The sequence below is a fragment of the Copidosoma floridanum genome, unplaced genomic scaffold (genome assembly GCF_036245765.1).
Source record: "Copidosoma floridanum isolate Cflo_tuat_1 unplaced genomic scaffold, Cflo_Japanese_pri ptg000013l, whole genome shotgun sequence".
Taxonomy (NCBI): domain Eukaryota; kingdom Metazoa; phylum Arthropoda; class Insecta; order Hymenoptera; family Encyrtidae; genus Copidosoma; species Copidosoma floridanum.
In genome coordinates, this window is record NW_028321890.1 from 16,536,461 (window position 1) to 16,549,035 (window position 12,575).

Sequence of the window (12,575 nt, forward strand, 5' to 3'; positions counted from 1 at the left end):
CTATTTTTAGAAAAAAACTAGCACGCTCGCTTGAAGTTATTATATAAACAAAAAATATAAAGAACTAGTTGTCAAGGAAATGATCGTCATTTCACAGAATAAAAGCGCGTCGTGACCGAACTCTTGTGAGAGATTCGAAATCTCTCGCTACGTGGCTCTTCTCACTTTACCGATTTCTAAAGTAGTCGTGTGAAAAAAGATATGTGCTCCCAATCAGCCCTTATACGACCGACCATAACACGATCTCAAAGCTGTATTGAATACCCGCTATGTTGACACGCCTTTACACTGTTAATTATTAATTAATAACAAAAACAAACGAACGTTAACAAACAATAAAAAATTACCATGTTACAACATTCTCCCCCGTACAAAATTTTAATTTTGTACTTTTGCAAACTTAATTAGTTTTCTACTTGGTCGCAAGAAATTTTCGAACGCCGTTCTTACTTCTGCTACTCGAACCTAATTATCAGTTTCCGGAAATACTTTAACAACTAATCCCTTCTTTCATTGATTTCGAGGTACATTGTTATCTAGAATGAGAACGATATCTCCCTTTTTTAATGGAGTCTCTTTTTCTCGCCATTTTTTTCTAGATATCAATGAAAGAAAATATTCGCACAACCATCTTTTCCAAAATAAGTCTACTGTTCTCTCGCTTATTTTCCATTGTTCACGCGTACATGGAGATGGAATTTCGTTTTCCATAATTTTTGTTGAACCTGACGAACTTCCTAACAGAAAGTGATTGGGAGTAAGTGCTTCTCTGCCTCGCGGATCTAATGATACACACGTTAACGGGCGAGAATTCACCGTATGTTCTACTTCTGCAAAGATTGTTAGTTATGTTTCGTCTTTCGGATGTTGCTCTCGTAAGGATAATGAAATCGCAGTTTTCACGGAACGAATTAATCGTTCCCATGCTCCCCCCATATGAGGGGCGGCTGGAGAATTAAAATACCAATAAAATTTCTTTTTTGTCGCAAATTCTTCTAATTTTTGTGAATTTGAATGTAATATTTCAATTGATTCTTTTAATTTTGAACGAATACCTTTGAAATTTGTCCCATTATCCGAGTAAACAACCAGAACATCACCTCTACGCGCGATAAACCTTTTAAAAGCTAAAATTACAGAGTCGGTATTCAGTTTATACGCAATTTCCAAATGAACGGCTCTTGTAGTCATACACGTAAGTAAAACCCTCCATCTCTTCTCACGTGTTTGTTTAACTTGTACAAACATTGGCCCGAAATAATCAACTTCACAATGACAGAATGGTTTCATTTTAAAGGCTATCCGTGCTTTTGGGAGTGCTGCCATCTTAGGCTCTGCAGGCTTAGCGTTAAGCATTAAACATTGCAAGCATTCAAAAACTAAACTTTTTAGTGAATGACGAAGTCCGATAATCCAATAATCTTGACGTATTTCGTTGAAAATGGTTTCGTGATTGCCATGTTAAAATTTTTCGTGATAATGTTTTATTAATAACTTTGTAAAATTCTCTTTGCTATTTAAAACGATCGGTTCATACTTCAATTTATCGCTGCTTTCCTCGACATTTGCTAGACGTTTACTAATCCGCATTATTCCTTTTTCGTCTAAAAATGGATCTAGACCCAAAAGCTTGCTATCTGTTGAAATTTGTTCTTTCTTGTTTAATGCCGTTATTTCATTAAAGAAAAAAGTTTGTTGCGACATTTTAACACATAGCTCTTCTGCTTTTATTCGCAGATCAGTCAGCGAGATTTTTTTCTTTTTCACTTTATTAACAACTGACAGTACTCGCAGAACGAAAAAAACTAAACGAATGAATGATGAAAATGGCGTAAAATCTATTAAATTTTCTTTTACGATATTTAAATAAATCTCTTTTTGAAATTCTTCTTTGCATTCTAAATTTTGATTTAATTGCACGAAAGTTTGATTTGGCCAGTTCGATTTTGTTTCCCTTAAAAACGACGGTCCGAGAAACTATCGGCTTTGTTCTTTTAACGCTCCAGGAGTGAAACGCGTGGCGTCATCAGCCGGATTCTCCTTTGTCCGTACCCATCGCCATTCACACCCCTTGGAATTTTTTCGAATTTCATCAAGTCGATTTGCTACAAAAACTTTAAATAGCTTGGGATCTTTTTTTATCCAACATAAAACCGTAACTGAATCTGACCAATAAACACATTTATTTACTTTAAAGTTGTGTTCTTTAATTATCATAGATGCAAGGCGAGTAGCCAAAAGCGCGGCTTGAAGCTCGAGTCGCGGAATTGTTGATCCTTTTGTGGGTGTTACTCTACTTTTTGCAGCTATTAATGAAGTATGGAATTTATCATTGCTTAAAATGAAACACCAGTAAGCTACGGCTGCTTATGCTTTCGAACTAGCGTCACGAAAAACGTGTAATTCGGCTTCACGTAATTAAAATTCGCGTAACTGATAACATCTATCGATCTTGCATGACTTTACAAGCTCTAAATCTTTAATCCATTCCTTCCATTTTAAAAATTTCTTTTCTTTTATTTCTTTTTCCCAAGCAACTTCCGATTTCCAAACTTCCTGCATTAAAATTCTTGAGTGAATAGTGTAAGGAGCTAAAAATCCAAGAGGATCGAAAATCGACACGATAATCGCTAAAAACTCAGTTTTTGTAGGTATCTTATTTCCGGTAATTAATTCATTATTTATTTTTTTAAAATTTGTATTAAATCCAAGTTTATCGAAATGATTGTCCCATTGTAATCCTAAAATTTTCTCTTTGTTAACCTGGATTGAATTTAATGACCGTATAAATGAATTATTTTTATCTTTGCCATAGAAAATCGATAAATCGTTACTTGACCAGCTGTGCATCTCCCAATTAGCGTGTTCATTAATTTCTGACACTTGATAAACGCGATCTAAAGCTTCAAAGCACGATTCACAGCTATCTAAGAAATCGTCCATATAACAAGTGTTTTTTAAACTTTTCACGCTCTTCGGATACTTTGATAAAAATAAAGTGGCGTTTTTGTCTTTGATGAATAATGCGGTACAAGGGGATGATTTTGCGCCAAACAACATCGAACTCATTAAAAATTCTTGAAGAGGAGTATCCCGATTTCCTCCCCGCCAAAAAAAACGTTGCGCGTCACGATCCTCGTCCCGAATCTTTATTTTTAGAAACATATCGCGCATATCAGATTTTATGGCATAGGTAAATTGACGGAAACGCATTATTACACCAGGAAGAGGACGTAAAAAGTCAGGTCCAGCTAACAGCAAATCATTTAAACTTTTTGAATCTACTTTTGCTGTGGCATCAAAAACCAATCTAACTCTCCCTGGCTCATTTACGTTTTGTACGCCGAAATGAGGTAAGTAGCGAATGATTTTTTCTTTTGGAGTTGCTTTTTCTACTTTAATCGCAAAACCGTTTTCAAATAAACGCATCATTTCTTTTTTATATAGCTGAGCATAAACAGGGTCGCGATCAAATTTCTTTTCCAGATACGTAAGTCTGCGAAGTGCAGTACCCCGACCGCTAGGAAAACATTTGTTGTCTGATTTCCACAAAAGCCCGACTTCCCAAGAGCCATTTACACAACGACTTGTTTTTTCTAATATTTCGAGAGCTCTGTCGTTTTTGATACTACCAGATCTATCGTCCTCAATTCCGAGTGATTCTATATTGAAATAAAACCAAATTATTTTATCGAGTTCGATCAAACAATTTTCATCACTCGAATTTTTTTCAGATTTTTGTTCGATAATACTAACATGTGCTTCATCTTCAAATTGTTCATCAAAATAGCCATGTATTGTCCATCCCAATAAACAACGACTGACAAATAAAGAATCTTTTTTAATCTCCCTGAATTCATGCATCATAATAAGGTCGACGTGATCTTGTCCTATTAACATCTTTGAAGGCGCATTCAAGGTGTTTACTCGGATTCCAGTAATTCTTTCGCACATGGACACGATATTTTTATCTATACTTTGCAACGACAAGAGGAGATCATCAACTACTAAAACGTTTTTTATATTGAAAACTGCCTTTTCACTTCTCACCGCTACATCTACCTTTTTACTGACGAACGTAATTCCAGCGAGGCTTTTCAAAGACATACTTAATTTTGTATATTTAGCTCCTATTTTTTTTACTATTTTGAAATTAATTAGCGTCGCGGCAGATCCGTCATCAACAAAGGCGTTGATTTCTTCCGAACCATTAGGGCCAATAATTTTTAATCTAAATATTTTTAATATGATGCGCGGATTAAAATTTTGTGTTTGAAAACACACTTTAAAATTCTCTTTACCTAGTCACAACGCCTTTCCCGATAACGATTCTCCGTGAGATTTTGACGTTGCTGTACGGTCTCGATGCAAAAGCTCATGATGTCTTCGATTGTATCTTTTGCACGGATCTTTTTTACAGTCTTTCTTAAGGTGATCTGATTGCAAGCAATTGAAACATGATTTTCGCAATTTAACGAATTTCCAACGATTGACAAGAGTTGATTTCAAAAATTCTTTACAGTTACTTATGCTGTGATTTTCGAGTTTACAAATTGTGCATTTTAAATCACTCTCGATAATATGTACATCAGAGCTTTTATCGATTTTAGTTAAAAATACGCTTCGTTCATTACGAGCAATCCGATTCACACGTTTGGATGCGCTTTTTACTTCAGAATGGAAAGGTAACACGTTTACACCGGAAACTAAAATAATCTCGGCTTCTTCGAACAAAAAGTCGGATAATTTCTCTAGATCAGGCTTTTCGTGTCCCTCGAAAGCAGCATATCGAATGTAGCGGTCAATCATTGAATAAGGCATTTTTTTTATCGTCTCGCTCAACAGGTCGGAACTAAACAAGCAGCCTTGTTTGTTTAAAGATTTTATAGGTGCTACGGAATTTTTTAATCGAGTCGCGACTTCAACTAAGTTACTTTTTGCGCGTCAATTCGCGGTAAACTTTGCACGTCGTTCAAAATATTTTGTAAAATCACATTATTGTTTCCGAATCTCATTTTCAGCGTCTTTATTATTTTATTCGTACTGTTTCTGGCTACAAAAAGAGCGTTGGTAGCATCACGAGCATCACCCCTTAACGATTCGGAAAGTCTGAGTAGATTCTCCTGGCTTGTATAGCCATTTTTTTCGGTTGACAATTCATATGATTGCTTAAATTTTCTCCAATCAAGTGGATCTCCAGTAAACGTCGGCAAAGGTTTAGATGTTATTCTGTTCAATAATGCAGAATTATTAGTCTGAAAACTAGCTTGTTGATTGGCCGTCAAAGAACTCTCAATAGCCTTTGCCAACCTACTAAAGACCTCGCCTAAATCTGTTTGATTTTTTGTACTATGTATTTGAGTATTAAAATTTCTGCTCGAAAAATCGCGATTTAAGCTCTCTTCGCTACCTGACGTTTCGTCAAAATCGCTCTCACTACCAAGCAGGTCATCTTCTTCGTATACTGATTGATTTAGATCAACCTCGGGACGGGGTTATGGTGTACGTCGTTGCTGTTGTCGGTGGTGTCGAGCTGCAAGAGCTTCAACAGGATCGACACGGTAAAACACGAAACGTGAAACGTTTTTTTTTGGGAATATTCACTTAAAGTTTGTTTCCCGGCCGATGCACCAAAAAAATGTTACCGACTTGTTTTACGAAATAAAACCGTGCAACATTTATTTTTCTTAAACTGATTTATTGATACGTGTTGTCTCTACGACGACTTGACAGAGACTATTTTTAGAAAAAAACTAGCACGCTCGCTTGAAGTTATTATATAAACAAAAAATATAAAGAACTAGTTGTCAAGGAAACGATCGTCATTTCACAGAATAAGAGCGCGTCGTGACCGAACTCCCGTGAGAGATTCGAAATCTCTCGCTACGTGGCTCTTCTCACTTTACCGATTTCTGAAGTAATCGTGTGAGAAAAGATAGGTGCTCCCAATCAGCCCTTATGCGACCGACCATAACACGATCTCAAAGCTGTATTAAATACCCGCTATGTTGACACGCCTTTACACTGTTAAATAATAATTAATAACTAAAACAAACGAACGTTAACAAACAATAAAAAATTATCATGTTACAATATTTATTATACACTTATTAGAATTCAAAGTTACTTGAGCTGTTCACAATAATAAAATGATTATAAATAGATTAATTTTTAATTGTGGAAGTAGGGATCTTTCTGTCATGGTGTGGTGGTGGAAAGATATCTAAGAATTCTCTTGCGGACTTTAGTTGCTTCTCAGTACCTCTGATCCAAATTCTCTATTCGCGTACATAACCGCAACATAAACGAATAGCAACGATGCCGTATTGTTTTATCTCACGCTTTTGTAACGTCTTATCTGTAATTTAAAGATATAAATTACAAATATACGGTGTAATGTGTGTGGGCCATTGTGTGTAATAGTATAGTAATCACTTTAAATTATTTATCAATTTAAAATTTTTCTTTATCGTCGTTGTGAGCAGTACCTTTTATTGGGTGTGTAAGTGATTTTCCTAGATATTTTTCGAGTGATAACTAAGTACCGAAAAGGTTTTTTATCGCAAGTAACGCTAGTAGAAAGATAGTTTAAATAATTATATACAATTTTAATTGATTATTGTATTTAAGTCTCATTTCTTATACAAAAGCTGCTACTTTTTTGGAATTACTAATGTCTGTTGAATCATTTATTGTTCATTCTCCTTTGAGCGAAAATAAATATCTAGAGAATAATACTTTATACTTGTTAAGTACAAAAAAATCAATACATTTTTGTTTAAGAAACAGCACTAGTCTTTGTACTTAATAGCAAAAGTGTCACTTTTAAAGCAAAAATCGTTTTATACGATAAAATACGGACCACGATATTTATAACTAAAAAAACATGAAATAAACAAAGCCTTGTATAATATTTTGGCGTCTTACACAAGACAAAAGTTCCTAACAATACCCACAATTACAGAGCGACGCTCACTTAAATTTTTAATGTTAAAGTAAATCAAACGAAGATATAAACAGCTATTGCTATGCAACTCCTCTATACTCTTTAATAATGCGTACCTCTTCGTGTTAAAGATACAGAGTCACAGCCAACAAATTTTCCACGACTATGCTGCTCGAGGCACATGTCGTATTAAACGTCATCTCTTTTTTCACTTAAAGAATATAGCCTTACTAGTATGACATTAAGGCTGTTTGCTCTATCTCTCATCGTCAAAACAGTGCAGGTATCTTTTCCAACTGACTAACCCTGGCTTACTCATCTCTGACATCATTTCATATTTTCACGAAACAAGTTGGTTTCCACGTCATTATAGTCAAAGAACACAAGCAAAAAGAAAGACAAGTATTATAGAATCAAAAACCAGCATAAGCAGCTATATTTATTATTTATACAACACTATACCCTTGTACTCTTCCCACTTTACAGTAGACGCAACTAGATCCGAGCTATATACTTGATGATTTAGCCTCGTTCTTTATCAATAAATAATGTATACTTGTATAAGCGGTTTTTGAGTAAACAAATGTTATTATTAAGTCTCTGGAGAATAAATATATAACCTTACTTATACTCTCTTGTTTCTACTTAGCTTCTATCACTTTCAAAATTGTATACTTAAAAGCTGAATACCATTTAAAACTGAAGTAAGGGGATAATTTTTTATCTTGCTACAACCCACTTATTACAGCTTCCAAAAGTACTAACCTCCTGCATTTTTATTTATAAAGCATACGATGACAGTCAACATTTCTATCAACGTTTGATGAGAATGTCCATGGTAAGAATTACTCTGTTTAGTTATTTAATAAAGTCCAGTCGTAAATGACTTTATTCACGAACTCTACACAGAAAATACGTGTTTGTTTCATGAGTTTTTAAAGAAAATAAAAATAGATTTAAAAAGAATTACTTATAGTAATTCTTCAATTTGCTAGAAGTTTAAAGTATGGTGTAAGAATGACTTATCTCAACGGCAAATACGGCCGATGACTATGTAGTATATTGTTAGAGCCTACTTGATATTTTATACTAATAACAAAAAGTTTATGCATTGACTTGAATTTTTTGTGTATAAAAATGAAGTAATCTTTTGTTTAAGTTAAACCACGTGCGTACGCTAAATAACGACGTACTTCAAATTTATATGATTTCCCAGTAATTGAAATATTTTATAATTGCAACTTTCTTTGAAGAAATCATCTTTTGTTTTTTGTTTTCGTACAATAATTTTTACGAGATTTATCGGCTGATGAAAGAGTTTCAATTCGTAAAAAATAACTCATTTTTCTTCCAAATATGCAGCCGATGTTTTAATGCAGTATAGAAGGTGACTGTCACCTAAAGTTAAGGATCTAGCCACCGGAAAATCTAAAAATACCTCTGTATATTTTGTATATTTATATATAAAGGCTCTATTTAAGAATGCATCTGGCAGTGAATCTGTATCGGGAGGTCAACAACTGTACCCTTTACTCCTCATTTCTTAGAAACCTTATGTATTAAGGGTACTGATGTTTTATTTTTTTTAGTTATTACAGCACTTATGAGGACAAGAATAGTAATAATATGAATATCAAAAAAATTTATTGTACAAGTAATAAATAATATAATAATAATAATGATAATAATAATAACTAGTGATAATATTGATAATCTTACTCTAGGGTGTTCAAGACCTTGACAGAGATCCTGCTGCTGGCAGCTTGGATCGTATGAAGGGGCGTCAAACCAAATAGCATTTCACCCCACTTTGTTTAAGAAACAGTGATGTTTACAACTTTTGCACCAGAGCATTTACTACACTGACACACTACTATGACACATAATAGGTTTACTTACAAGCTGTTTTCTGGGGCTGGCCATGTGCATCGTTTCTTTCCAGCGCGGTGGTTTTGGTAAAACAGTCAAGACAGACTATGAGGCCTAAGTAATAGCAGGTAACCGTAACTCATGGGGCAGTACATTTCTATTAAAAACATATGAAGAAGAGTAGCGACTCCAGTCCGAATTGAGCAAGAGGGGACCTTATTGGCAACAGAAAGGTTACTGCACTGAAATACACCCTTTTCCGTTTTCTAATTGGACAAAAAAAGCACTGTCCTTTATCAAGTAGCACGGCACACATAGGATTACAAAAATCAATTATGAAAAAGTTTAATCTATGAAAATCTGTTGTGCAAGAAGCATTAAAATTCTGAACCTCACCAATAGATTTGCTGGGGGGGAGGACAGGCGTCGGCATTATGTAACCGCACATGTAGTGGTAGACAAGGCCATCCCTTGTCATGTTACATCCGTGTACTATAATATACATCTTAGAATCTTGTAAAATTAATAAAATAATCTAACCTTGTTACCTCACTTGCAGTTCAATGCCACACTTCCAAAAAATAAGTTTAGACTACCTGTGCTGTTGACATGTCATTTTTGCCTCAGGATATAATGTACGCATACTATCATATTTAAATGTAACAGAAAGATTGTATAGATTCGTTACTTTATTATTGCCCGCCTCCAATTCTTTTCTCATGTAAAATATTATAATTAGTAATATTTCATTAGGATATTTGTTGCCTATTTTTAGATAAAGCTTTCTGTGTCTCGTATTAGAAACGTGTAATAAACAATTTTTCTGCAACTACATGATTATGTCAAATATTTGATACGAATGAAATCGGAAAGAAATTAGTCGGTATGCTCTGCTAGAGGACTTATTAATATACGCTATAAAATCTTACCATTTTATGGGAGTGTATTTATTGCATGAAATTGTGAATACAAATGACATAATATAATTATATATATCAACAACATAATAAATATAAAATGCTTCTCGTAGTTTTTATCATTTATTTGAAACTTTAGAAAGATGAAATCATGAAATACCATTAGATTATTATTCTTCTGACTGAAGTTATATTTCTCCAGTTGGTTCATTTTTGGTTGGACTTTTGATGGCACAGTTCTCATCTGCTAATGGCTGAATCTTACAAGGAATATAGATAGTTAATGTACCGTCCGAGACTAAGTTTATTTTAGCATCATTAAAGTCGTAGTTTTCAGAGACGGGAAACGTCTTTGACAAATTTTTATAGACATTGCCGTGCTCATCTTGCAACTTTTCATGTATACCCTCGACTACGATCAATTCGTCTTTGACCTATAGTTGAAACAAAATTTATTGAGTATATTTTTTGCTTTTCATATTACGTCATTTTTATTTATAATATTTTTTGTTCTTTTATCTTTCATTCAAATTATATGTATGACGAATAAAACTAAACGATACTCACGAATACGTTAATTTCTTCCAGAGAAAATCCTGTGCAGTCTACCTTTTTATAAAAATCTTCCTACAAAAATCATTGACCATTAAATTACATAGAGTTTATTTAAAAAACCAGAGTGTGGAACTAGGAGTCCCTCTTTTTTTCGTTGGTTACGGTGGTATATTTATGTCTTTCCTGTACATTTTTTGTAAATAAAAGGCTCGAGAAATTTTTCAAAATAATTTTTAAGGTTATTGTTAGGCAAAAAACGAGAAATAAATTCTACATATTTATAACAATTCTGCAAATATGCTTTAATTTTTTCACTAATTTTCCATCTTGATTTTATGAAAAAATATTTAGAGGCTGGATATTTTAGGTAATGTCTTCACATTATCAACGCCTATTTCTTTGTGTGTCATGATGTTATTTTTCCCAAAAAAAAACCCGGAATACTCGATATTTTTGCTTTATCTTATTTCCTTTTTAAGATTTAGCGTATTTTGTAATATTGGTTGGTTATACTATTTTATAATTACCGATTTTATCAATACTGACTATCTACATCGATCTGCCATTTATGCAGATCCCTGCGCTGGCTTACTCTCTTCTTCTCTCTCTATCTTTGTTACACCTACCCTTTGTAGGAGTGCACCTCCTCTCGAAAAGTGCACAATTTTTCTTACACTTTTTGCTTGATGAGTCTCCATTTCCAACCATTTTTATACTTAAGAAATACACGGGAAGTCTATATTATTCCATCGTAACCCGCGATAAAGAATCCGTAATTAATTAATATAGAAATGGTCTTTTACCTTGTGTGCATCAACTTTAGAGGAACTGTTGTCACCGTAGCTCTGATGAATTGGTAAAACAAGGCTTTTATTATTATAATTTGCACAGGGAATAGATCGTGAAGCATAAGCTTTATGTCTTGAGTATTCAATGTCTGCGAGTACTTCTTCTTCGGTATAGTTTGGTATTATATTCTTAAGCATGATAATTTAGAACAAGAAATTCGAATACAAATAATCTTTTAAAATCCTGCCTCTTTAACAAAGTTGACACCGGTGATTGAAGAATATTGAACTGATTACTGTATAAATTTGATATGCGCTTTGTGTGCTACTTGTACAGCTGGAGGTGCAACAATCACTGCATGTACTAGTACTAAACGCTGTCGTTGCTTACTGCAGCAGAGAATGCTACGGCGTAAGACAACTTTTTTCCACTGATCGGGGCGACCCGCCGCGGCCAGCGGTCGAACCAAGGCGCACATTTTTCGAAAGTGCGACACTCGTATCGAAGAGCGTGCGCCTACAAGAAGAAATGTGGATTCGCGTGGAAATGAGCATATAGGCGCACATTTTGGCGACACGTAGAAGGGGTATACCGAATGTGTGCCTACGAGGATAGGAGTGGAAATGTTGACTATAGCTATATATCTGAGCGCACAGCCAAAGCAAGCGACGACACGAGTTTTTCTCTTTTGACTGCAACCGAGTATATGCTATATATATTTAACTGACTCTTACTCTCTCGCTCTTGCTTGAATGATATCTATCAATCTTACATTCGATTAAATCGTGAAACTAAATGCTCATATAATTATATGCACAGAATTTGATATCAAAACATTTTTTTTTTCCGTACGTTAACACTTAATTTGAAATCTAGTATTATTTTGAAAAAATAATCAGCTTAATTTTTTTAAGGATAACAGTTCAGCTATAACCACTGGTTAATTATTTTTTCTCATCATAATTGTTATGAACTGTAGGACAAGCCCCGGAGGTTATCGAGGAACATATGTGACTTTAAGATCTTCTACCCTCGAAGTTTTGATAGCTAAGGTAGTAAGGGCTTATGCCACTACTGTTCTCGTTTTGCTATCTAAAGATCGATTCCAACTGTCGGCAAATTTTTTTTTTAACGTGATTCATCATTCTAGTTTGTTTTCTTTTTATTGATGTTTTATTTATGTTTTATAAATAATATTAACAAACCCTTTTTTCCCTATACATCGAAATACATTTTTTTAATACTAATTATATTAAACAATTTCATAAGCTGATACTTATCGTTAGCATGGCCATTTCGGAAATTTATAATAATAAAATAATTTCTTAGGATATGAGTATAATTATTACATTTTAAACTCCAAAGAAAGTAAGAGAAAAAAAATCCTTATACATAATTTTCATTAATTTTAATATTTTATTTTCCAAGAAATGATTAAGCTGTTCTAATCGATATTTTTATCTATCTATACAATAATCATAATCTTCGGAGGCACAAGA

At 33.9% G+C, this 12,575-nt stretch overlaps 1 long non-coding RNA gene across 1 annotated transcript; it reads right to left on the reverse strand.

Moving 5' to 3' along the window:
* Window positions 1-9,842: 9,842 nt before the first annotated feature.
* Window positions 9,843-10,349, reverse strand: LOC149374912 (uncharacterized). Its single transcript, XR_016292988.1, has 2 exons — window positions 10,300-10,349; window positions 9,843-10,166 (listed from the first exon to the last, which is right to left on the reverse strand). It is a non-coding gene; the product is annotated as an uncharacterized LOC149374912 (long non-coding RNA).
* Window positions 10,350-12,575: the final 2,226 nt, after the last annotated feature.